General features: G+C 39.7%; 29 non-coding genes across 29 annotated transcripts; all 29 read left to right on the top strand.

The window, feature by feature from the left end:
• The first annotated feature begins 323 nt into the window (after positions 1-323).
• trnat-agu (transfer RNA threonine (anticodon AGU)) lies at positions 324-397 on the top strand. Its single transcript has one exon. It is a non-coding gene; the product is annotated as a tRNA-Thr (tRNA).
• A 307-nt stretch (positions 398-704) lies between these two features.
• On the top strand, positions 705-776 carry trnah-gug (transfer RNA histidin (anticodon GUG)). Its single transcript has one exon. It is a non-coding gene; the product is annotated as a tRNA-His (tRNA).
• A 657-nt stretch (positions 777-1433) lies between these two features.
• Positions 1434-1507, top strand: trnat-agu (transfer RNA threonine (anticodon AGU)). The gene has a single exon. It is a non-coding gene; the product is annotated as a tRNA-Thr (tRNA).
• A 307-nt stretch (positions 1508-1814) lies between these two features.
• On the top strand, positions 1815-1886 carry trnah-gug (transfer RNA histidin (anticodon GUG)). The gene has a single exon. It is a non-coding gene; the product is annotated as a tRNA-His (tRNA).
• Positions 1887-2541: 655 nt separating this feature from the next.
• trnat-agu (transfer RNA threonine (anticodon AGU)) lies at positions 2542-2615 on the top strand. The gene has a single exon. It is a non-coding gene; the product is annotated as a tRNA-Thr (tRNA).
• Positions 2616-2922: 307 nt separating this feature from the next.
• On the top strand, positions 2923-2994 carry trnah-gug (transfer RNA histidin (anticodon GUG)). The gene has a single exon. It is a non-coding gene; the product is annotated as a tRNA-His (tRNA).
• Positions 2995-3650: 656 nt separating this feature from the next.
• Positions 3651-3724, top strand: trnat-agu (transfer RNA threonine (anticodon AGU)). The gene has a single exon. It is a non-coding gene; the product is annotated as a tRNA-Thr (tRNA).
• A 307-nt stretch (positions 3725-4031) lies between these two features.
• trnah-gug (transfer RNA histidin (anticodon GUG)) lies at positions 4032-4103 on the top strand. Its single transcript has one exon. It is a non-coding gene; the product is annotated as a tRNA-His (tRNA).
• Positions 4104-4760: 657 nt separating this feature from the next.
• trnat-agu (transfer RNA threonine (anticodon AGU)) lies at positions 4761-4834 on the top strand. Its single transcript has one exon. It is a non-coding gene; the product is annotated as a tRNA-Thr (tRNA).
• Positions 4835-5141: 307 nt separating this feature from the next.
• Positions 5142-5213, top strand: trnah-gug (transfer RNA histidin (anticodon GUG)). The gene has a single exon. It is a non-coding gene; the product is annotated as a tRNA-His (tRNA).
• Positions 5214-5870: 657 nt separating this feature from the next.
• Positions 5871-5944, top strand: trnat-agu (transfer RNA threonine (anticodon AGU)). Its single transcript has one exon. It is a non-coding gene; the product is annotated as a tRNA-Thr (tRNA).
• A 307-nt stretch (positions 5945-6251) lies between these two features.
• Positions 6252-6323, top strand: trnah-gug (transfer RNA histidin (anticodon GUG)). Its single transcript has one exon. It is a non-coding gene; the product is annotated as a tRNA-His (tRNA).
• Positions 6324-6981: 658 nt separating this feature from the next.
• trnat-agu (transfer RNA threonine (anticodon AGU)) lies at positions 6982-7055 on the top strand. The gene has a single exon. It is a non-coding gene; the product is annotated as a tRNA-Thr (tRNA).
• Positions 7056-7362: 307 nt separating this feature from the next.
• trnah-gug (transfer RNA histidin (anticodon GUG)) lies at positions 7363-7434 on the top strand. The gene has a single exon. It is a non-coding gene; the product is annotated as a tRNA-His (tRNA).
• A 655-nt stretch (positions 7435-8089) lies between these two features.
• On the top strand, positions 8090-8163 carry trnat-agu (transfer RNA threonine (anticodon AGU)). Its single transcript has one exon. It is a non-coding gene; the product is annotated as a tRNA-Thr (tRNA).
• Positions 8164-8472: 309 nt separating this feature from the next.
• On the top strand, positions 8473-8544 carry trnah-gug (transfer RNA histidin (anticodon GUG)). Its single transcript has one exon. It is a non-coding gene; the product is annotated as a tRNA-His (tRNA).
• Positions 8545-9202: 658 nt separating this feature from the next.
• Positions 9203-9276, top strand: trnat-agu (transfer RNA threonine (anticodon AGU)). Its single transcript has one exon. It is a non-coding gene; the product is annotated as a tRNA-Thr (tRNA).
• A 307-nt stretch (positions 9277-9583) lies between these two features.
• trnah-gug (transfer RNA histidin (anticodon GUG)) lies at positions 9584-9655 on the top strand. Its single transcript has one exon. It is a non-coding gene; the product is annotated as a tRNA-His (tRNA).
• A 656-nt stretch (positions 9656-10311) lies between these two features.
• trnat-agu (transfer RNA threonine (anticodon AGU)) lies at positions 10312-10385 on the top strand. The gene has a single exon. It is a non-coding gene; the product is annotated as a tRNA-Thr (tRNA).
• Positions 10386-10692: 307 nt separating this feature from the next.
• Positions 10693-10764, top strand: trnah-gug (transfer RNA histidin (anticodon GUG)). The gene has a single exon. It is a non-coding gene; the product is annotated as a tRNA-His (tRNA).
• Positions 10765-11419: 655 nt separating this feature from the next.
• trnat-agu (transfer RNA threonine (anticodon AGU)) lies at positions 11420-11493 on the top strand. The gene has a single exon. It is a non-coding gene; the product is annotated as a tRNA-Thr (tRNA).
• A 308-nt stretch (positions 11494-11801) lies between these two features.
• Positions 11802-11873, top strand: trnah-gug (transfer RNA histidin (anticodon GUG)). Its single transcript has one exon. It is a non-coding gene; the product is annotated as a tRNA-His (tRNA).
• Positions 11874-12530: 657 nt separating this feature from the next.
• Positions 12531-12604, top strand: trnat-agu (transfer RNA threonine (anticodon AGU)). Its single transcript has one exon. It is a non-coding gene; the product is annotated as a tRNA-Thr (tRNA).
• A 3898-nt stretch (positions 12605-16502) lies between these two features.
• Positions 16503-16576, top strand: trnat-agu (transfer RNA threonine (anticodon AGU)). The gene has a single exon. It is a non-coding gene; the product is annotated as a tRNA-Thr (tRNA).
• A 307-nt stretch (positions 16577-16883) lies between these two features.
• Positions 16884-16955, top strand: trnah-gug (transfer RNA histidin (anticodon GUG)). The gene has a single exon. It is a non-coding gene; the product is annotated as a tRNA-His (tRNA).
• Positions 16956-17610: 655 nt separating this feature from the next.
• On the top strand, positions 17611-17684 carry trnat-agu (transfer RNA threonine (anticodon AGU)). The gene has a single exon. It is a non-coding gene; the product is annotated as a tRNA-Thr (tRNA).
• Positions 17685-17992: 308 nt separating this feature from the next.
• trnah-gug (transfer RNA histidin (anticodon GUG)) lies at positions 17993-18064 on the top strand. The gene has a single exon. It is a non-coding gene; the product is annotated as a tRNA-His (tRNA).
• Positions 18065-20156: 2092 nt separating this feature from the next.
• Positions 20157-20230, top strand: trnat-agu (transfer RNA threonine (anticodon AGU)). The gene has a single exon. It is a non-coding gene; the product is annotated as a tRNA-Thr (tRNA).
• Positions 20231-20537: 307 nt separating this feature from the next.
• Positions 20538-20609, top strand: trnah-gug (transfer RNA histidin (anticodon GUG)). The gene has a single exon. It is a non-coding gene; the product is annotated as a tRNA-His (tRNA).
• Positions 20610-20921: the final 312 nt, after the last annotated feature.

Below are 20921 nucleotides of genomic sequence, written 5' to 3'. Positions count from 1 at the left end.
GTTTATTCATCTCGAAACCCAAATGTAAAATGTATTGTCCTCGAATGACCATAATTAAAAAGAAATAGTATGTGGTTACAAATATTTACTGATATCTCGCTACCCAGCTCTCACATGCTCAGGCCCACTTTGGTTCCCAAAACATAGCTTAACAAACCCTGTTGCTAGACAATTGAAGGTGTCCATATCGATTCCAATATTAGTAAATGACATCTGTTTTGTGACGTGATTTTGACAGACAGAGTGAAATAGGTTAAATGAATGAGACTGGTTTGATTCACATCGGTGTGGGTGTTAGTTACGCAACATACATCAAATCAATGGGTGCTGTGGCTTAGTTGGTTAAAGTGCCTGTCTAGTAAACAGGAGATCCTGAGTTCAAATCTCAGCAGTACCTTTTCAAGCATTTCATTGTACACATTGGTGGAGAAGGTCAGAAGGGAGGGCACTCTGCTTTTCTCACCAATGGGTTTAGAGAATTAGGCAAGTCGAGAGAAGAGAAGACGTGAGGAGGATGTAATTGAGATATTCCAATGTCACGGAAAAAGGGCACTTTTTGAATGAGTTAAAACGTACCGACTGTCAAAAGCGCAACTGCTTCTTCAGTTTATTCGTTATCGAGACCAAAATGAAAAGAGTTTCGCCAGTTTGTACATGTCACTTTCACAGAATAAGTAGGCTCTATAAGGCTGCTCTTGCAGCCAGCCGTGATCGTATAGTGGTTAGTACTCTGCGTTGTGGACGCAGCAACCCCGGTTCGAATCCGGGTCACGGCACTGCAATGTCAGTTCCAAAAAAGGGTTGTATTTTGAACGAGTAAAAATGTATTGTGTGAGCGAAGAAACTCAAGAACTCTGCTTTTGGACAAAGTCCCCCAGCTCCTGATAGGTAAAATACTGACATTAACTGATTGGTCTGCTGTTTCAGAGGATTTTACAATGTTTAAGCTCGAGAGCCAAATGTGAAATGTAGTGTCATCGAACAACCGAAATTCTAAAGAAATAGTGTATGATTCTGAATGTTTACTCATATCTCGCGACCCACCTATCACATGTTAATAACCGCTTTGGGTCCCAAACCATAGTTTAAGAATCCATGTCAGAGGTTCTTGAGTTTATTCATCTCGAAACCGAAATGTAAAATGTATTGTCCTCGAATGACTATAATTAAAAAGAAATAGTATGTGATTACAAATATTTACTGATATCTCGCTACCCACCTCTCACATGCTCAGGCCCACTTTGGTTCCCAAAACATAGATTAACAAACCCTGTTGCTAGACAATTGAAGGTGTCCATATCGATTCCAATATTAGTAAATGACATCTGTTTTGTGACGTGATTTTGACAGACAGTGAAATGGGTTAAATGAATGAGACTGGTTTGATTCACATCGGTGTGGGTGTTAGTTACGCAACATACATCAAATCAATGGGTGCTGTGGCTTAGTTGGTTAAAGTGCCTGTCTAGTAAACAGGAGATCCTGAGTTCAAATCTCAGCAGTACCTTTTCAAGCATTTCATTGTACACATTGGTGGAGAAGGTCAGAAGGGAGGGCACTCTGCTTTTCTCACCAATGGGTTTAGAGAATTAGGCAAGTCGAGAGAAGAGAAGACGTGAGGAGGATGTAATTGAGATATTCCAATGTCACGGAAAAAGGGCACTTTTTGAATGAGTTAAAACGTACCGACTGTCAAAAGCGCAACTGCTTCTTCAGTTTATTCGTTATCGAGACCAAAATGAAAAGAGTTTCGCCAGTTTGTACATGTCACTTTCACAGAATAAGTAGGCTCTATAAGGCTGCTCTTGCAGCCAGCCGTGATCGTATAGTGGTTAGTACTCTGCGTTGTGGATGCAGCAACCCCGGTTCGAATCCGGGTCACGGCATTGCAATGTCAGTTCCAAAAAGGTTGTATTTTGAACGAGTAAAAATGTATTGTGTGAGCGAAGAAACTCAAGAACTCTGCTTTTGGACAAAGTCCCCCAGCTCATGATAGGTAAAATACTTACATTAACTCATTCGTCTGCTGTTTCAGAGGATTTTACAATTTTTAAGCTCGAGAGCCAAATGTGAAATGTAGTGTCATCGAACAACCGAAATTCTAAAGAAATAGTGTATGATTCTGAATGTTTACTCATATCTCGCGACCCACCTATCACATGTTAATAACCGCTTTGGGTCCCAAACCATAGTTTAAGAATCCATGTCAGAGGTTCTTGAGTTTATTCATCTCGAAACCGAAATGTAAAATGTACTGTCCTCGAATGACCATAATTAAAAATAAATAGTATGTGATTACAAATATTTACTGATATCTCGCTACCCACCTCTCACATGCTCAGGCCCACTTTGGTTCCCAAAACATAGCTTAACAAACCCTGTTGCTAGACAATTGAAGGTGTCCATATCGATTCCAATATTAGTAAATGACATCTGTTTTGTGACGTGATTTTGACAGACAGTGAAATGGGTTAAATGAATGAGACTGGTTTGATTCACATCGGTGTGGGTGTTAGTTACGCAACATACATCAAATCAATGGGTGGTGTGGCTTAGTTGGTTAAAGTGCCTGTCTAGTAAACAGGAGATCCTGAGTTCAAATCTCAGCAGTACCTTTTCAAGCATTTCATTGTACACATTGGTGGAGAAGGTCAGAAGGGAGGGCACTCTGCTTTTCTCACCAATGGGTTTAGAGAATTAGGCAAGTCGAGAGAAGAGAAGACGTGAGGAGGATGTAATTGAGATATTCCAATGTCACGGAAAAAGGGCACTTTTTGAATGAGTTAAAACGTACCGACTGTCAAAAGCGCAACTCCTTCTTCAGTTTATTCGTTATCGAGACCAAAATGAAAAGAGTTTCGCCAGTTTGTACATGTCACTTTCACAGAATAAGTAGGCTCTATAAGGCTGCTCTTGCAGCCAGCCGTGATCGTATAGTGGTTAGTACTCTGCGTTGTGGACGCAGCAACCCCGGTTCGAATCCGGGTCACGGCACTGCAATGTCAGTTCCAAAAAGGTTGTATTTTGAACGAGTAAAAATGTATTGTGTGAGCGAAGAAACTCAAGAACTCTGCTTTTGGACAAAGTCCCCCAGCTCATGATAGGTAAAATACTGACATTAACTGATTCGTCTGCTGTTTCAGAGGATTTTACAATTTTTAAGCTCGAGAGCCAAATGTGAAATGTAGTGTCATTGAACAACCGAAATTCTAAAGAAATAGTGTATGATTCTGAATGTTTACGCATATCTCGCGACCCACCTATCACATGTTAATAACCGCTTTGGGTCCCAAACCATAGTTTAAGAATCCATGTCAGAGGTTCTTGAGTTTATTCATCTCGAAACCGAAATGTAAAATGTATTGTCCTCGAATGACTATAATTAAAAAGAAATAGTATGTGATTACAAATATTTACTGATATCTCGCTACCCACCTCTCACATGCTCAGGCCCACTTTGGTTCCCAAAACATAGATTAACAAACCCTGTTGCTAGACAATTGAAGGTGTCCATATCGATTCCAATATTAGTAAATGACATCTGTTTTGTGACGTGATTTTGACAGACAGGTGAAATGGGTTAAATGAATGAGACTGGTTTGATTCACATCGGTGTGGGTGTTAGTTACGCAACATACATCAAATCAATGGGTGCTGTGGCTTAGTTGGTTAAAGTGCCTGTCTAGTAAACAGGAGATCCTGAGTTCAAATCTCAGCAGTACCTTTTCAAGCATTTCATTGTACACATTGGTGGAGAAGGTCAGAAGGGAGGGCACTCTGCTTTTCTCACCAATGGGTTTAGAGAATTAGGCAAGTCGAGAGAAGAGAAGACGTGAGGAGGATGTAATTGAGATATTTCAATGTCACGTAAAAAGGGCACTTTTTGAATGAGTTAAAACGTACCGACTGTCAAAAGCGCAACTCCTTCTTCAGTTTATTCGTTATCGAGACCAAAATGAAAAGAGTTTCGCCAGTTTGTACATGTCACTTTCACAGAATAAGTAGGCTCTATAAGGCTGCTCTTGCAGCCAGCCGTGATCGTATAGTGGTTAGTACTCTGCGTTGTGGACGCAGCAACCCCGGTTCGAATCCGGGTCACGGCACTGCAATGTCAGTTCCAAAAAGGTTGTATTTTGAACGAGTAAAAATGTATTGTGTGAGCGAAGAAACTCAAGAACTCTGCTTTTGGACAAAGTCCCCCAGCTCCTGATAGGTAAAATACTGACATTAACTGATTCGTCTGCTGTTTCAGAGGATTTTACAATTTTTAAGCTCGAGAGCCAAATGTGAAATGTAGTGTCATCGAACAACCGAAATTCTAAAGAAATAGTGTATGATTCTGAATGTTTACGCATATCTCGCGACCCACCTATCACATGTTAATAACCGCTTTGGGTCCCAAACCATAGTTTAAGAATCCATGTCAGAGGTTCTTGAGTTTATTCATCTCGAAACCGAAATGTAAAATGTACTGTCCTCGAATGACCATAATTAAAAATAAATAGTATGTGGTTACAAATATTTACTGATATCTCGCTACCCAGCTCTCACATGCTCAGGCCCACTTTGGTTCCCAAAACATAGATTAACAAACCCTGTTGCTAGACAATTGAAGGTGTCCATATCGATTCCAATATTAGTAAATGACATCTGTTTTGTGACGTGATTTTGACAGACAGAATGAAATGGGTTAAATGAATGAGACTGGTTTGATTCACATCGGTGTGGGTGTTAGTTACGCAACATACATCAAATCAATGGGTGCCGTGGCTTAGTTGGTTAAAGTGCCTGTCTAGTAAACAGGAGATCCTGAGTTCAAATCTCAGCAGTACCTTTTCAAGCATTTCATTGTACACATTGGTGGAGAAGGTCAGAAGGGAGGGCACTCTGCTTTTCTCACCAATGGGTTTAGAGAATTAGGCAAGTCGAGAGAAGAGAAGACGTGAGGAGGATGTAATTGAGATATTTCAATGTCACGTAAAAAGGGCACTTTTTGAATGAGTTAAAACGTACCGACTGTCAAAAGCGCAACTCCTTCTTCAGTTTATTCGTTATCGAGACCAAAATGAAAAGAGTTTCGCCAGTTTGTACATGTCACTTTCACAGAATAAGTAGGCTCTATAAGGCTGCTCTTGCAGCCAGCTGTGATCGTATAGTGGTTAGTACTCTGCGTTGTGGACGCAGCAACCCCGGTTCGAATCCGGGTCACGGCACTGCAATGTCAGTTCCAAAAAGGTTGTATTTTGAACGAGTAAAAATGTGTTGTGTGAGAGAAGAAACTCAAGAACTCTGCTTTTGGACAAAGTCCCCCAGCTCCTGATAGGTAAAATACTGACATTAACTGATTCGTCTGCTGTTTCAGAGGATTTTACAATTTTTAAGCTCGAGAGCCAAATGTGAAATGTAGTGTCATCGAACAACCGAAATTCTAAAGAAATAGTGTATGATTCTGAATGTTTATGCATATCTCGCGACACACCTATCACATGTTAATAACCGCTTTGGGTCCCAAACCATAGTTTAAGAATCCATGTCAGAGGTTCTTGAGTTTATTCATCTCGAAACCCGAAATGTAAAATGTATTGTCCTCGAATGACTATAATTAAAAAGAAATAGTATGTGATTACAAATATTTACTGATATCTCGCTACCCACCTCTCACATGCTCAGGCCCACTTTGGTTCCCAAAACATAGATTAACAAACCCTGTTGCTAGACAATTGAAGGTGTCCATATCGATTCCAATATTAGTAAATGACATCTGTTTTGTGACGTGATTTTGACAGACAGATGAAATGGGTTAAATGAATGAGACTGGTTTGATTCACATCGGTGTGGGTGTTAGTTACGCAACATACATCAAATCAATGGGTGCTGTGGCTTAGTTGGTTAAAGTGCCTGTCTAGTAAACAGGAGATCCTGAGTTCAAATCTCAGCAGTACCTTTTCAAGCATTTCATTGTACACATTGGTGGAGAAGGTCAGAAGGGAGGGCACTCTGCTTTTCTCACCAATGGGTTTAGAGAATTAGGCAAGTCGAGAGAAGAGAAGACGTGAGGAGGATGTAATTGAGATATTTCAATGTCACGTAAAAAGGGCACTTTTTGAATGAGTTAAAACGTACCGACTGTCAAAAGCGCAACTCCTTCTTCAGTTTATTCGTTATCGAGACCAAAATGAAAAGAGTTTCGCCAGTTTGTACATGTCACGTTCACAGAATAAGTAGGCTCTATAAGGCTGCTCTTGCAGCCAGCCGTGATCGTATAGTGGTTAGTACTCTGCGTTGTGGACGCAGCAACCCCGGTTCGAATCCGGGTCACGGCACTGCAATGTCAGTTCCAAAAAGGTTGTATTTTGAACGAGTAAAAATGTATTGTGTGAGCGAAGAAACTCAAGAACTCTGCTTTTGGACAAAGTCCCCCAGCTCCTGATAGGTAAAATACTGACATTAACTGATTCGTCTGCTGTTTCAGAGGATTTTACAATTTTTAAGCTCGAGAGCCAAATGTGAAATGTAGTGTCATCGAACAACCGAAATTCTAAAGAAATAGTGTATGATTCTGAATGTTTACTCATATCTCGCGACCCACCTATCACATGTTAATAACCGCTTTGGGTCCCAAACCATAGTTTAAGAATCCATGTCAGAGGTTCTTGAGTTTATTCATCTCGAAACCGAAATGTAAAATGTACTGTCCTCGAATGACCATAATTAAAAATAAATAGTATGTGGTTACAAATATTTACTGATATCTCGCTACCCAGCTCTCACATGCTCAGGCCCACTTTGGTTCCCAAAACATAGATTAACAAACCCTGTTGCTAGACAATTGAAGGTGTCCATATCGATTCCAATATTAGTAAATGACATCTGTTTTGTGACGTCATTTTGACAGACAGAGATTAAATAGGTTAAATGAATGAGACTGGTTTGATTCACATCGGTGTGGGTGTTAGTTACGCAACATACATCAAATAAATGGGTGCTGTGGCTTAGTTGGTTAAAGTGCCTGTCTAGTAAACAGGAGATCCTGAGTTCAAATCTCAGCAGTACCTTTTCAAGCATTTCATTGTACACATTGGTGGAGAAGGTCCGAGGGGAGGGCACTCTACATTTCTCAACAATGGGTTTAGAGAATTAGACAAGTCGAGAGAAGAGAAGACGTGAGGAGGATGCAATTGAGATATTCCAATGTCACGGAAAAAGGGCACTTTTTGAATGAGTTAAAACGTACCGACTGTCAAAGGCGCAACTGCTTCTTCAGTTTATTCGTTATCGAGACCAAAATGAAAAGAGTTTCGCCAGTTTGTACATGTCACTTTCACAGAATAAGTAGGCTCTATAAGGCTGCTCTTGCAGCCAGCTGTGATCGTATAGTGGTTAGTACTCTGCGTTGTGGACGCAGCAACCCCGGTTCGAATCCGGGTCACGGCACTGCAATGTCAGTTCCAAAAAGGTTGTATTTTGAACGAGTAAAAATGTATTGTGTGAGCGAAGAAACTCAAGAACTCTGCTTTTGGACAAAGTCCCCCAGCTCATGATAGGTAAAATACTTACATTAACTGATTCGTCTGCTGTTTCAGAGGATTTTACAATGTTTAAGCTCGAGAGCCAAATGTGAAATGTAGTGTCATCGAACAACCGAAATTCTAAAGAAATAGTGTATGATTCTGAATGTTTACGCATATCTCACGACCCACCTATCACATGTTAATAACCGCTTTGGGTCCCAAACCATAGTTTAAGAATCCATGTCAGAGGTTCTTGAGTTTATTCATCTCGAAACCCAAATGTAAAATGTATTGTCCTCGAATGACTATAATTAAAAAGAAATAATATGTGATTACAAATATTTACTGATATCTCGCTACCCACCTCTCACATGCTCAGGCCCACTTTGGTTCCCAAAACATAGCTTAACAAACCCTGTTGCTAGACAATTGAAGGTGTCCATATCGATTCCAATATTAGTAAATGACATCTGTTTTGTGACGTGATTTTGCCAGACAGTGAAATGGGTTAAATGAATGAGACTGGTTTGATTCACATCGGTGTGGGTGTTAGTTACGCAACATACATCAAATCAATGGGTGCTGTGGCTTAGTTGGTTAAAGTGCCTGTCTAGTAAACAGGAGATCCTGAGTTCAAATCTCAGCAGTACCTTTTCAAGCATTTCATTGTACACATTGGTGGAGAAGGTCAGAAGGGAGGGCACTCTGCTTTTCTCACCAATGGGTTTAGAGAATTAGGCAAGTCGAGAGAAGAGAAGACGTGAGGAGGATGTAATTGAGATATTCCAATGTCACGTAAAAAGGGCACTTTTTGAATGAGTTAAAACGTACCGACTGTCAAAAGCGCAACTCCTTCTTCAGTTTATTCGTTATCGAGACCCAAAATGAAAAGAGTTTCGCCAGGTTTGTACATGTCACTTTCACAGAATAAGTAGGCTCTATAAGGCTGCTCTTGCAGCCAGCTGTGATCGTATAGTGGTTAGTACTCTGCGTTGTGGACGCAGCAACCCCGGTTCGAATCCGGGTCACGGCACTGCAATGTCAGTTCCAAAAAGGTTGTATTTTGAACGAGTAAAAATGTATTGTGTGAGCGAAGAAACTCAAGAACTCTGCTTTTGGACAAAGTCCCCCAGCTCATGATAGGTAAAATACTTACATTAACTGATTCGTCTGCTGTTTCAGAGGATTTTACAATTTTTAAGCTCGAGAGCCAAATGTGAAATGTAGTGTCATCGAACAACCGAAATTCTAAAGAAATAGTGTATGATTCTGAATGTTTACTCATATCTCGCGACCCACCTATCACATGTTAATAACCGCTTTGGGTCCCAAACCATAGTTTAAGAATCCATGTCAGAGGTTCTTGAGTTTATTCATCTCGAAACCGAAATGTAAAATGTACTGTCCTCGAATGACCATAATTAAAAAGAAATAGTATGTGGTTACAAATATTTACTGATATCTCGCTACCCAGCTCTCACATGCTCAGGCCCACTTTGGTTCCCAAAACATAGATTAACAAACCCTGTTGCTAGACAATTGAAGGTGTCCATATCGATTCCAATATTAGTAAATGACATCTGTTTTGTGACGTCATTTTGACAGACAGAGATTAAATAGGTTAAATGAATGCGACTGGTTTGATTCACATCGGTGTGGGTGTTAGTTACGCAACATACATCAAATCAATGGGTGCTGTGGCTTAGTTGGTTAAAGTGCCTGTCTAGTAAACAGGAGATCCTGAGTTCAAATCTCAGCAGTACCTTTTCAAGCATTTCATTGTACACATTGGTGGAGAAGGTCAGAAGGGAGGGCACTCTGCTTTTCTCACCAATGGGTTTAGAGAATTAGGCAAGTCGAGAGAAGAGAAGACGTGAGGAGGATGTAATTGAGATATTCCAATGTCACGGAAAAAGGGCACTTTTTGAATGAGTTAAAACGTACCGACTGTCAAAAGCGCAACTCCTTCTTCAGTTTATTCGTTATCGAGACCAAAATGAAAAGAGTTTCGCCAGTTTGTACATGTCACTTTCACAGAATAAGTAGGCTCTATAAGGCTGCTCTTGCAGCCAGCCGTGATCGTATAGTGGTTAGTACTCTGCGTTGTGGACGCAGCAACCCCGGTTCGAATCCGGGTCACGGCACTGCAATGTCAGTTCCAAAAAGGTTGTATTTTGAACGAGTAAAAATGTATTGTGTGAGCGAAGAAACTCAAGAACTCTGCTTTTGGACAAAGTCCCCCAGCTCATGATAGGTAAAATACTTACATTAACTCATTCGTCTGCTGTTTCAGAGGATTTTACAATTTTTAAGCTCGAGAGCCAAATGTGAAATGTAGTGTCATCGAACAACCGAAATTCTAAAGAAATAGTGTATGATTCTGAATGTTTACGCATATCTCGCGACCCACCTATCACATGTTAATAACCGCTTTGGGTCCCAAACCATAGTTTAAGAATCCATGTCAGAGGTTCTTGAGTTTATTCATCTCGAAACCCAAATGTAAAATGTACTGTCCTCGAATGACCATAATTAAAAAGAAATAGTATGTGATTACAAATATTTACTGATATCTCGCTACCCAGCTCTCACATGCTCAGGCCCACTTTGGTTCCCAAAACATAGATTAACAAACCCTGTTGCTAGACAATTGAAGGTGTCCATATCGATTCCAATATTAGTAAATGACATCTGTTTTGTGACGTGATTTTGACAGACAGATGAAATGGGTTAAATGAATGAGACTGGTTTGATTCACATCGGTGTGGGTGTTAGTTACGCAACATACATCAAATCAATGGGTGCTGTGGCTTAGTTGGTTAAAGTGCCTGTCTAGTAAACAGGAGATCCTGAGTTCAAATCTCAGCAGTACCTTTTCAAGCATTTCATTGTACACATTGGTGGAGAAGGTCAGAAGGGAGGGCACTCTGCTTTTCTCACCAATGGGTTTAGAGAATTAGGCAAGTCGAGAGAAGAGAAGACGTGAGGAGGATGTAATTGAGATATTCCAATGTCACGGAAAAAGGGCACTTTTTGAATGAGTTAAAACGTACCGACTGTCAAAAGCGCAACTGCTTCTTCAGTTTATTCGTTATCGAGACCAAAATGAAAAGAGTTTCGCCAGTTTGTACATGTCACTTTCACAGAATAAGTAGGCTCTATAAGGCTGCTCTTGCAGCCAGCCGTGATCGTATAGTGGTTAGTACTCTGCGTTGTGGACGCAGCAACCCCGGTTCGAATCCGGGTCACGGCACTGCAATGTCAGTTCCAAAAAGGTTGTATTTTGAACGAGTAAAAATGTATTGTGTGAGCGAAGAAACTCAAGAACTCTGCTTTTGGACAAAGTCCCCCAGCTCATGATAGGTAAAATACTTACATTAACTGATTCGTCTGCTGTTTCAGAGGATTTTACAATTTTTAAGCTCGAGAGCCAAATGTGAAATGTAGTGTCATCGAACAACCGAAATTCTAAAGAAATAGTGTATGATTCTGAATGTTTACGCATATCTCGCGACACACCTATCACATGTTAATAACCGCTTTGGGTCCCAAACCATAGTTTAAGAATCCATGTCAGAGGTTCTTGAGTTTATTCATCTCGAAACCGAAATGTAAAATGTACTGTCCTCGAATGACCATAATTAAAAAGAAATAGTATGTGATTACAAATATTTACTGATATCTCGCTACCCAGCTCTCACATGCTCAGGCCCACTTTGGTTCCCAAAACATAGATTAACAAACCCTGTTGCTAGACAATTGAAGGTGTCCATATCGATTCCAATATTAGTAAATGACATCTGTTTTGTGACGTGATTTTGCCAGACAGTGAAATGGGTTAAATGAATGAGACTGGTTTGATTCACATCGGTGTGGGTGTTAGTTACGCAACATACATCAAATCAATGGGTGCTGTGGCTTAGTTGGTTAAAGTGCCTGTCTAGTAAACAGGAGATCCTGAGTTCAAATCTCAGCAGTACCTTTTCAAGCATTTCATTGTACACATTGGTGGAGAAGGTCAGAAGGGAGGGCACTCTGCTTTTCTCACCAATGGGTTTAGAGAATTAGGCAAGTCGAGAGAAGAGAAGACGTGAGGAGGATGTAATTGAGATATTCCATTGTCACGGAAAAATTGCTCTTTTTGAATGAGTTAAAAGCGTACCGACTGTCAAAAGCGCAACTGCTTCTTCAGTTTATTCGTTATCGAGACCAAAATGAAAAGAGTTTCGCCAGTTTGTACATGTCACTTTCACAGAATAAGTAGGCTCTATAAGGCTGCTCTTGCAGCCAGCCGTGATCGTATAGTGGTTAGTACTCTGCGTTGTGGACGCAGCAACCCCGGTTCGAATCCGGGTCACGGCACTGCAATGTCAGTTCCAAAAAGGTTGTATTTTGAACGAGTAAAAATGTATTGTGTGAGCGAAGAAACTCAAGAACTCTGCTTTTGGACAAAGTCCCCCAGCTCATGATAGGTAAAATACTGACATTAACTGATTCGTCTGCTGTTTCAGAGGATTTTACAATTTTTAAGCTCGAGAGCCAAATGTGAAATGTAGTGTCATCGAACAACCGAAATTCTAAAGAAATAGTGTATGATTCTGAATGTTTACGCATATCTCGCGACCCACCTATCACATGTTAATAACCGCTTTGGGTCCCAAACCATAGTTTAAGAATCCATGTCAGAGGTTCTTGAGTTTATTCATCTCGAAACCCGAAATGTAAAATGTATTGTCCTCGAATGACCATAATTAAAAATAAATAGTATGTGATTACAAATATTTACTGATATCTCGCTACCCAGCTCTCACATGCTCAGGCCCACTTTGGTTCCCAAAACATAGATTAACAAACCCTGTTGCTAGACAATTGAAGGTGTCCATATCGATTCCAATATTAGTAAATGACATCTGTTTTGTGACGTGATTTTGACAGACAGGTGAAATGGGTTAAATGAATGAGACTGGTTTGATTCACGTCGGTGTGGGTGTTAGTTACGCAACATACATCAAATCAATGGGTGCTGTGGCTTAGTTGGTTAAAGTGCCTGTCTAGTAAACAGGAGATCCTGAGTTCAAATCTCAGCAGTACCTTTTCAAGCATTTCATTGTACACATTGGTGGAGAAGGTCAGAAGGGGAGGGCACTCTGCTTTTCTCACCAATGGGTTTAGAGAATTAGGCAAGTCGAGAGAAGAGAAGACGTGAGGAGGATGTAATTGAGATATTCCAATGTCACGGAAAAAGGGCACTTTTTGAATGAGTTAAAACGTACCGACTGTCAAAAGCGCAACTGCTTCTTCAGTTTATTCGTTATCGAGACCAAAATGAAAAGAGTTTCGCCAGTTTGTACATGTCACTTTCACAGAATAAGTAGGCTCTATAAGGCTGCTCTTGCAGCCAGCCGTGATCGTATAGTGGTTAGTACTCTGCGTTGTGGGCGCAGCAACCCCGGTTTGAATCCGGGTCACGGCACTGCAATGTCAGTTCCAAAAGGTTGTATTTTGAACGAGTAAAAATGTATTGTGTGAGCGAAGAAACTCAAGAACTCTGCTTTTGGACAAAGTCCCCCAGCTCATGATAGGTAAAATACTGACATTAACTGTTTCGTCTGCTGTTTCAGAGGATTTTACAATTTTTAAGCTCGAGAGCCAAATGTGAAATGTAGTGTCATCGAACAACCGAAATTCTAAAGAAATAGTGTATGATTCTGAATGTTTACGCATATCTCGCGACCCACCTATCACATGTTAATGACCGCTTTGGGTCCCAAACCATAGTTTAAGAATCCATGTCAGAGGTTCTTGAGTTTATTCATCTCGAATCCCAAATGTAAAATGTACTGTCCTCGAATGACCATAATTAAAAAGAAATAGTATGTGGTTACAAATATTTACTGATATCTCGCTACCCAGCTCTCACATGCTCAGGCCCACTTTGGTTCCCAAAACATAGATTAACAAACCCTGTTGCTAGACAATTGAAGGTGTCCATATCGATTCCAATATTGGTAAATGACATCTGTTTTGTGACGTAAGGAGGGCACTCTGCTTTTCTCACCAATGGGTTTAGAGAATTAGGCAAGTCGAGAGAAGAGAAGACGTAAAATAATGTTTGTTGGGGATATCAATGTAAACGGGTGTGAGATTCCATTCAAGAGCGCAAAGGATTTTATTAAAGTGCTGGGAGTAAACATTGGTGTAAAGGAGAAAGAGGCAAAAGATATAACTTGGACTGGGATCCTTAATAAAGTCAAGCTAACGTTGAATTTCTGGAAAAATAGAAAACTAAAGTTACAAGGGAAAGTAATTGTTGCAAATGCTTTGGTATTATCCAAATTTGTGTATGTTTTGGGAGTCCTGGACATGCCGGAGTGGGTCCTAAATGAATTGAATAATGTGGTGTCAAATTTTATATGGGATGGTAAAGGAGTGAGAATATCTCAGAAAACATTGATTGCTGACTATGTGGATGGAGGTTTAAAACTTGTAGATTTAGGTGTCAAAAGAAAAGCTATTAGGATAAAAACAGTAAAGAAATATTTGTATGACAGTGAAGATTATGGCTGGAAACACTTCTTTAGAGTCTACTTAGAGGAGAGTGGTGGTTGTGAGGATAATGGTTTATTGATGGGGCTTAAAAGGGCAATGTTTGAAAAGGTACCAGATTTTTATAAAGAGGTGCTAAATGCATGGGCAGAGTTGTTGCCTAATGTATATTATGAATGTGGACATATTGACCTGATTATGAATCAACCTATATTTCTGAATGAGAAAATCAAGAACAAAGAAAAAGTTTTGTATAATAAAGTATTTATGAGTGCAGGTCTACGGCAAATAAAAGATTATACTTATGAGGTAATTCCAGGGTTTTTACCTGGGGAAGCTATTTTTGACATAATCAATGAATGGGATGAAGAGGTGGGAAGGGGAACAGTGAATAATATGTATGACAAGATAAAGAATAGTATACCAAGAGCATGGGTTGATTTAATAAATAGTGAAGTTGAAAGAGAAGATTTATTTGTATTTCCTAATTTGTTCATTGGTAGCAGTAAGAAGAAAGTACATTTATCTAGTATACCAGTGAAAAGATTGTATAGAATAATGGTAGGAAAAGTGTGTAGAAGGCCGGCTGCTGAGAAATTTTGGAAAGTAGTTTTTCCGGAATTGGATGAAAAAAAGATATGGGGAAATTTAAATGTAAAATATAATAGTAAGGAGTGTGAAAATAATGATTTCAAACTAAGACATAATAGAATATTTACAAAGGTGGTGCTAAAGAAAATTAATTGTGAGATAGAAAGGGAATGCGACGTATGTGGACGTTTTCCCGAAACGCTTATGCATTTGTTTATAGAATGTGAGGATTTAAAATATTTTTTTTGTAAAGTTAAGGAAATGTTATGTAGAAACTGGGGGGGAGATTTCGTGAAAAAGTATGCGTGGGAGGAACTTTTGTTATTTGGAGTGTCTGGTAAATGTGAGGGTGCTAATGTGTGTTTGTTGAATATGGTTTTGAGTTTTGTGAGGTATGCTATTTTTTGTAGGAGGAATTATGTTTCTTTTGACAGAAAGAGGGTTCAGGTGTGGAGTATCTTTATAGCACTGTTCAGTAAACACATAGATATGTTGTTTAATTATGGGATGGAACATTTTGATGAGTCTTTTGTTGAAGAGAGTGGGTTAATTTCACGAGAGGAGAGTGGAGGTATCACTTATAATTTTTGAAAGCACTGTTTTGATATTTTCTTTGTTGATAATTTGATAGGGGGTGAATTGTTCACCTGCCTCTGTTAGTCTAGTGTCTTCTGTATTGTTCTCTGTGGATTGTACTGTAAACAGTAGATTGTACTGTAAATATTGTAAACAAACATTTTTGATAATAAAAAAATAAAAATAAAAAAAAAGTGCCTGTCTAGTAAACAGGAGATCCTGAGTTCAAATCTCAGCAGTACCTTTTCAAGCATTTCATTGTACACATTGGTGGAGAAGGTCAGATGGGAGGGCACTCTGCTTTTCTCACCAATGGGTTTAGAGAATTAGGCAAGTCGAGAGAAGAGAAGACGTGAGGAGGATGCAATTGAGATATTCCATTGTCACGGAAAAATAGCTCTTTTTGAATGAGTTAAAACGTACCGACTGTCAAAAGCGTAACTGCTTCTTCAGTTTATTCGTTATCGAGACCCAAATGAGAAGAGTTTCGCCAGGTTGTACACGTCACTTTCACAGAATAAGTAGGCTCTATAAGGCTGCTCTTGCAGCCAGCCGTGATCGTATAGTGGTTAGTACTCTGCGTTGTGGCCGCAGAAACCCCGGTTCGAATCTGGTTCACGGCACTGCAATGTCAGTTCCAAAAAGGTTGTATTTTGAACGAGTAAAAATGTATTGTGTGAGCGAAGAAACTCAAGAACTCTGCTCTTGGACAAAGTCCTCCAGCTCATGATAGGTAAAATACTTACATTAACTGATTCGTCTGCTGTTTCAGAGGATTTTACCATGTTTAAGCTCGAGAGCCAAATGTGAAATGTAGTGTCATCGAACAACCGAAATTCTAAAGAAATAGTGTATGATTCTGAATGTTTACGCATATCTCACGACCCACCTATCACATGTTAATAACCGCTTTGGGTCCCAAACCATAGTTTAAGAATCCATGTCAGAGGTTCTTGAGTTTATTCATCTCGAAACCCAAATGTAAAATGTATTGTCCTCGAATGACTATAATTAAAAAGAAATAATATGTGATAACAAATATTTATTGATATCTCGCTACCCACCTCTCACATGCTCAGGCCCACTTTGGTTCCCAAAACATAGCTTAACAAACCCTGTTGCTAGACAATTGAAGGTGTCCATATCGATTCCAATATTAGTAAATGACATCTGTTTTGTGACGTGATTTTGCCAGACAGTGAAATGGGTTAAATGAATGAGACTGGTTTGATTCACATCGGTGTGGGTGTTAGTTACGCAACATACATCAAATAAATGGGTGCTGTGGCTTAGTTGGTTAAAGTGCCTGTCTAGTAAACAGGAGATCCTGAGTTCAAATCTCAGCAGTACCTTTTCAAGCATTTCATTGTACACATTGGTGGAGAAGGTCCGAGGGGAGGGCACTCTACATTTCTCAACAATGGGTTTAGAGAATTAGACAAGTCGAGAGAAGAGAAGACGTGAGGAGGATGCAATTGAGATATTCCAATGTCACGGAAAAAGGGCACTTTTTGAATGAGTTAAAACATACCGACTGTCAAAGGCGCAACTGCTTCTTCAGTTTATTCGTTATCGAGACCAAAATGAAAAGAGTTTCGCCAGTTTGTACATGTCACTTTCACAGAATAAGTAGGCTCTATAAGGCTGCTCTTGCAGCCAGCCGTGATCGTATAGTGGTTAGTACTCTGCGTTGTGGACGCAGCAACCCCGGTTCGAATCCGGGTCACGGCACTGCAATGTCAGTTCCAAAAAGGTTGTATTTTGAACGAGTAAAAATGTATTGTGTGAGCGAAGAAACTCAAGAACTCTGCTTTTGGACAAAGTTCCCCAGCTCATGATAGGTAAAATACTTACATTAACTGATTCGTCTGCTGTTTCAGAGGATTTTACCATGTTTAAGCTCGAGAGCCAAATGTGAAATGTAGTGTCATCGAACAACCGAAATTCTAAAGAAATAGTGTATGATTCTGAATGTTTACGCATATCTCACGACCCACCTATCACATGTTAATAACCGCTTTGGGTCCCAAACCATAGTTTAAGAATCCATGTCAGAGGTTCTTGAGTTTATTCATCTCGAAACCCAAATGTAAAATGTATTGTCCTCGAATGACTATAATTAAAAAGAAATAATATGTGATTACAAATATTTACTGATATCTCGCTATCCACCCCTCACATGCTCAGGCCCACTTTGGTTCCCAAAACATAGCTTAACAAACCCTGTTGCTAGACAATTGAAGGTGTCCATATCGATTCCAATATTAGTAAATGACATCTGTTTTGTGACGTGATTTTGCCAGACAGTGAAATGGGTTAAATGAATGAGACTGGTTTGATTCACATCGGTGTGGGTGTTAGTTACGCAACATACATCAAATCAATGGGTGCTGTGGCTTAGTTGGTTAAAGTGCCTGTCTAGTAAACAGGAGATCCTGAGTTCAAATCTCAGCAGTACCTTTTCAAGCATTTCATTGTACACATTGGTGGAGAAGGTCCGAGGGGAGGGCACACTACATTTCTCAACAATGGGTTTAGAGAATTAGACAAGTCGAGAGAAGAGAAGACGTGAGGAGGATGCAATTGAGATATTCCAATGTCACGGAAAAAGGGCACTTTTTTGAATGAGTTAAAACATACCGACTGTCAAAGGCGCAACTGCTTCTTCAGTTTATTCGTTATCGAGACCAAAATGAAAAGAGTTTCGCAAGTTTGTACATGTCACTTTCACAGAATAAGTAGGCTCTATAAGGCTGCTCTTGCAGCCAGCCGTGATCGTATAGTGGTTAGTACTCTGCGTTGTGGACGCAGCAACCCCGGTTCGAATCCGGGTCACGGCACTGCAATGTCAGTTCCAAAAAGGTTGTATTTTGAACGAGTAAAAATGTATTGTGTGAGCGAAGAAACTCAAGAACTCTGCTTTTGGACAAAGTCCCCCAGCTCATGATAGGTAAAATACTTACATTAACTGATTCGTCTGCTGTTTCAGAGGATTTTACCATGTTTAAGCTCGAGAGCCAAATGTGAAATGTTGTGTCATCGAACAACCGAAATTCTAAAGAAATAGTGTATGATTCTGAATGTTTACGCATATCTCACGACCCACCTATCACATGTTAATAACCGCTTTGGGTCCCAAACCATAGTTTAAGAATCCATGTCAGAGGTTCTTGAGTTTATTCATCTCGAAACCCAAATGTAAAATGTATTGTCCTCGAATGACTATAATTAAAAAGAAATAATATGTGATTACAAATATTTACTGATATCTCGCTATCAACCCCTCACATGCTCAGGCCCACTTTGGTTCCCAAAACATAGCTTAACCTCTTGGGGCTAGGTGGGACGCTAGCGTGCCACCCGTGGTGCACTCCATCAACAGCAGGTGCATTTCAAGAGCGGCAAATTTGAATCCAAATAAATGTCAAAATTCAAATTTTTCAAAAATACAACTATGTTACACCATTTGAAAGATAAACATCTCCTTAATCTAACCACGTTTTACGATTTCAAAAAGGTTTTACGGCGAAAGCATAAATTTAGAGTATGTTAGGACAGTACATTTACAAGAGTTGTGTGTAATGTTTTGTCAAGTCAAAGACAGGGTCACCAAAACCATAAAACCAGCTAAAATGATGCACTAACCTTTTACAATCTCCATCAGATGACACTCCTAGGACATTATGTTAGACAATGCATGCATTTTTAGTTCTATCAAGTTCATATTTATATCCAAAAACAGCGTTTTACTATGGCATTGATGTTGAGGAAATCGTTTCCCTCCAATAACCGGCAGTCAAGTCAGCGTCAGAAATTAAATAATTAAAATTAGAAAACATTGGTAAAATATTATATTGTCATTTAAAGAATTATAGATTTACATCTCTTGAACGCAATCAACTTGCCAGATTTAAAAATAACCTTACTGGGAAATCACACTTTGCAATAATCTGAGCACTGTGCCCAGAAAAATACGCGTTGCGATACAGACTAGACGTCATGTTGGGGAGATCTAAAATCGAAAATACTATGTAAATAATCCATTACCTTTGATTCTCTTCATCAGATGTCACTTCCAGGTATCACAGGTCCATAACGAATGTAGTTTTGTTCAAAAAAGCTCATCATTTATGTCCAAAAATCTCCGTCTCGTTAGCACATGATGTAAGCCAGCCGGACTTCTCGTCATGAACGAGGGGAAAAAAATATTTCCGTTCGTTCAAACATGTCAAACGTTGTATAGCATAAATCATTAGGGCCTTTTTTAACCAGAACATGAATAATATTCAAGGTGGACGAATGCATACTCTTTTATAACGTATTGGAACGAGGGTACCCAACATGAACTAGCGCGCCAGGTGTCTAATGGGACATCACCGTTCCATGGCTCTTGTTCGGTCAGATCTCCCTCCAGAAGACTCAAAACACTTTGTAAAGGCTGGTGACATCTAGTGGAAGCAATAGGAAGTGCCAAAATATTCCTAAACCCCTGTGTTTTTCAATGGGATAGGTTTAAAGTCAATACAACACATCAGGTATCCACTTCCTGTCAGAAAATGTCTCAGGGTTTTGCCTGCCAAATGAGTTCTGTTATACTCACAGACACCATTCAAACAGTTTTGGAAACTTTAGAGTGTTTTCTATCCATATATAATAAGTATATGCATATTCTAGTTACTGGGTAGGATTAGTAACCAGATTAAATCGGGTACATTTTTTTTATCCAGACGTGCAAATGCTGCCCCCTAGACCCAACAGGTTAACAAACCCTGTTGCTAGACAATTGAAGGTGTCCATATCGATTCCAATATTAGTAAATGACATCTGTTTTGTGACGTGATTTTGCCAGACAGTGAAATGGGTTAAATGAATGAGACTGGTTTGATTCACATCGGTGTGGGTGTTAGTTACGCAACATACATCAAATCAACGGGTGCTGTGGCTTAGTTGGTTAAACTGCCTGTCTAGTAAACAGGAGATCCTGAGTTCAAATCTCAGCAGTACCTTTTCAAGCATTTCATTGTACACATTGGTGGAGAAGGTCAGAAGGGAGGGCACTCTGCTTTTCTCACCAATGGGTTTAGAGAATTAGGCAAGTCGAGAGAAGAGAAGACGTGAGGAGGATGTAATTGAGATATTTCAATGTCACGTAAAAAGGGCACTTTTTGAATGAGTTAAAACGTACCGACTGTCAAAAGCGCAACTCCTTCTTCAGTTTATTCGTTATCGAGACCAAAATGAAAAGAGTTTCGCCAGTTTGTACATGTCACGTTCACAGAATAAGTAGGCTCTATAAGGCTGCTCTTGCAGCCAGCTGTGATCGTATAGTGGTTAGTACTCTGCGTTGTGGACGCAGCAACCCTGGTTCGAATCCGGGTCACGGCACTGCAATGTCAGTTCCAAAAAGGTTGTATTTTGAACGAGTAAAAATGTATTGTGTGAGCGAAGAAACTCAAGAACTCTGCTTTTGGACAAAGTCCCCAGCTCATGATAGGTAAAATACTTACATTAACTGATTCGTCTGCTGTTTCAGAGGATTTTACAATTTTTAAGCTCGAGAGCCAAATGTGAAATGTAGTGTCATCGAACAACCGAAATTCTAAAGAAATAGTGTATGACTCTGAATGTTTACTCATATCTCGCGACCCACCTATCACATGTTAATAACCGCTTTGGGTCCCAAACCATAGTTTAAGA

Source organism: Salmo salar, chromosome ssa13 (genome assembly GCF_905237065.1).
Source record: "Salmo salar chromosome ssa13, Ssal_v3.1, whole genome shotgun sequence".
In the NCBI taxonomy this organism is placed as follows: Eukaryota; Metazoa; Chordata; class Actinopteri; order Salmoniformes; family Salmonidae; genus Salmo; species Salmo salar.
This window is presented reverse-complemented; position numbering and strand designations above follow the sequence as displayed.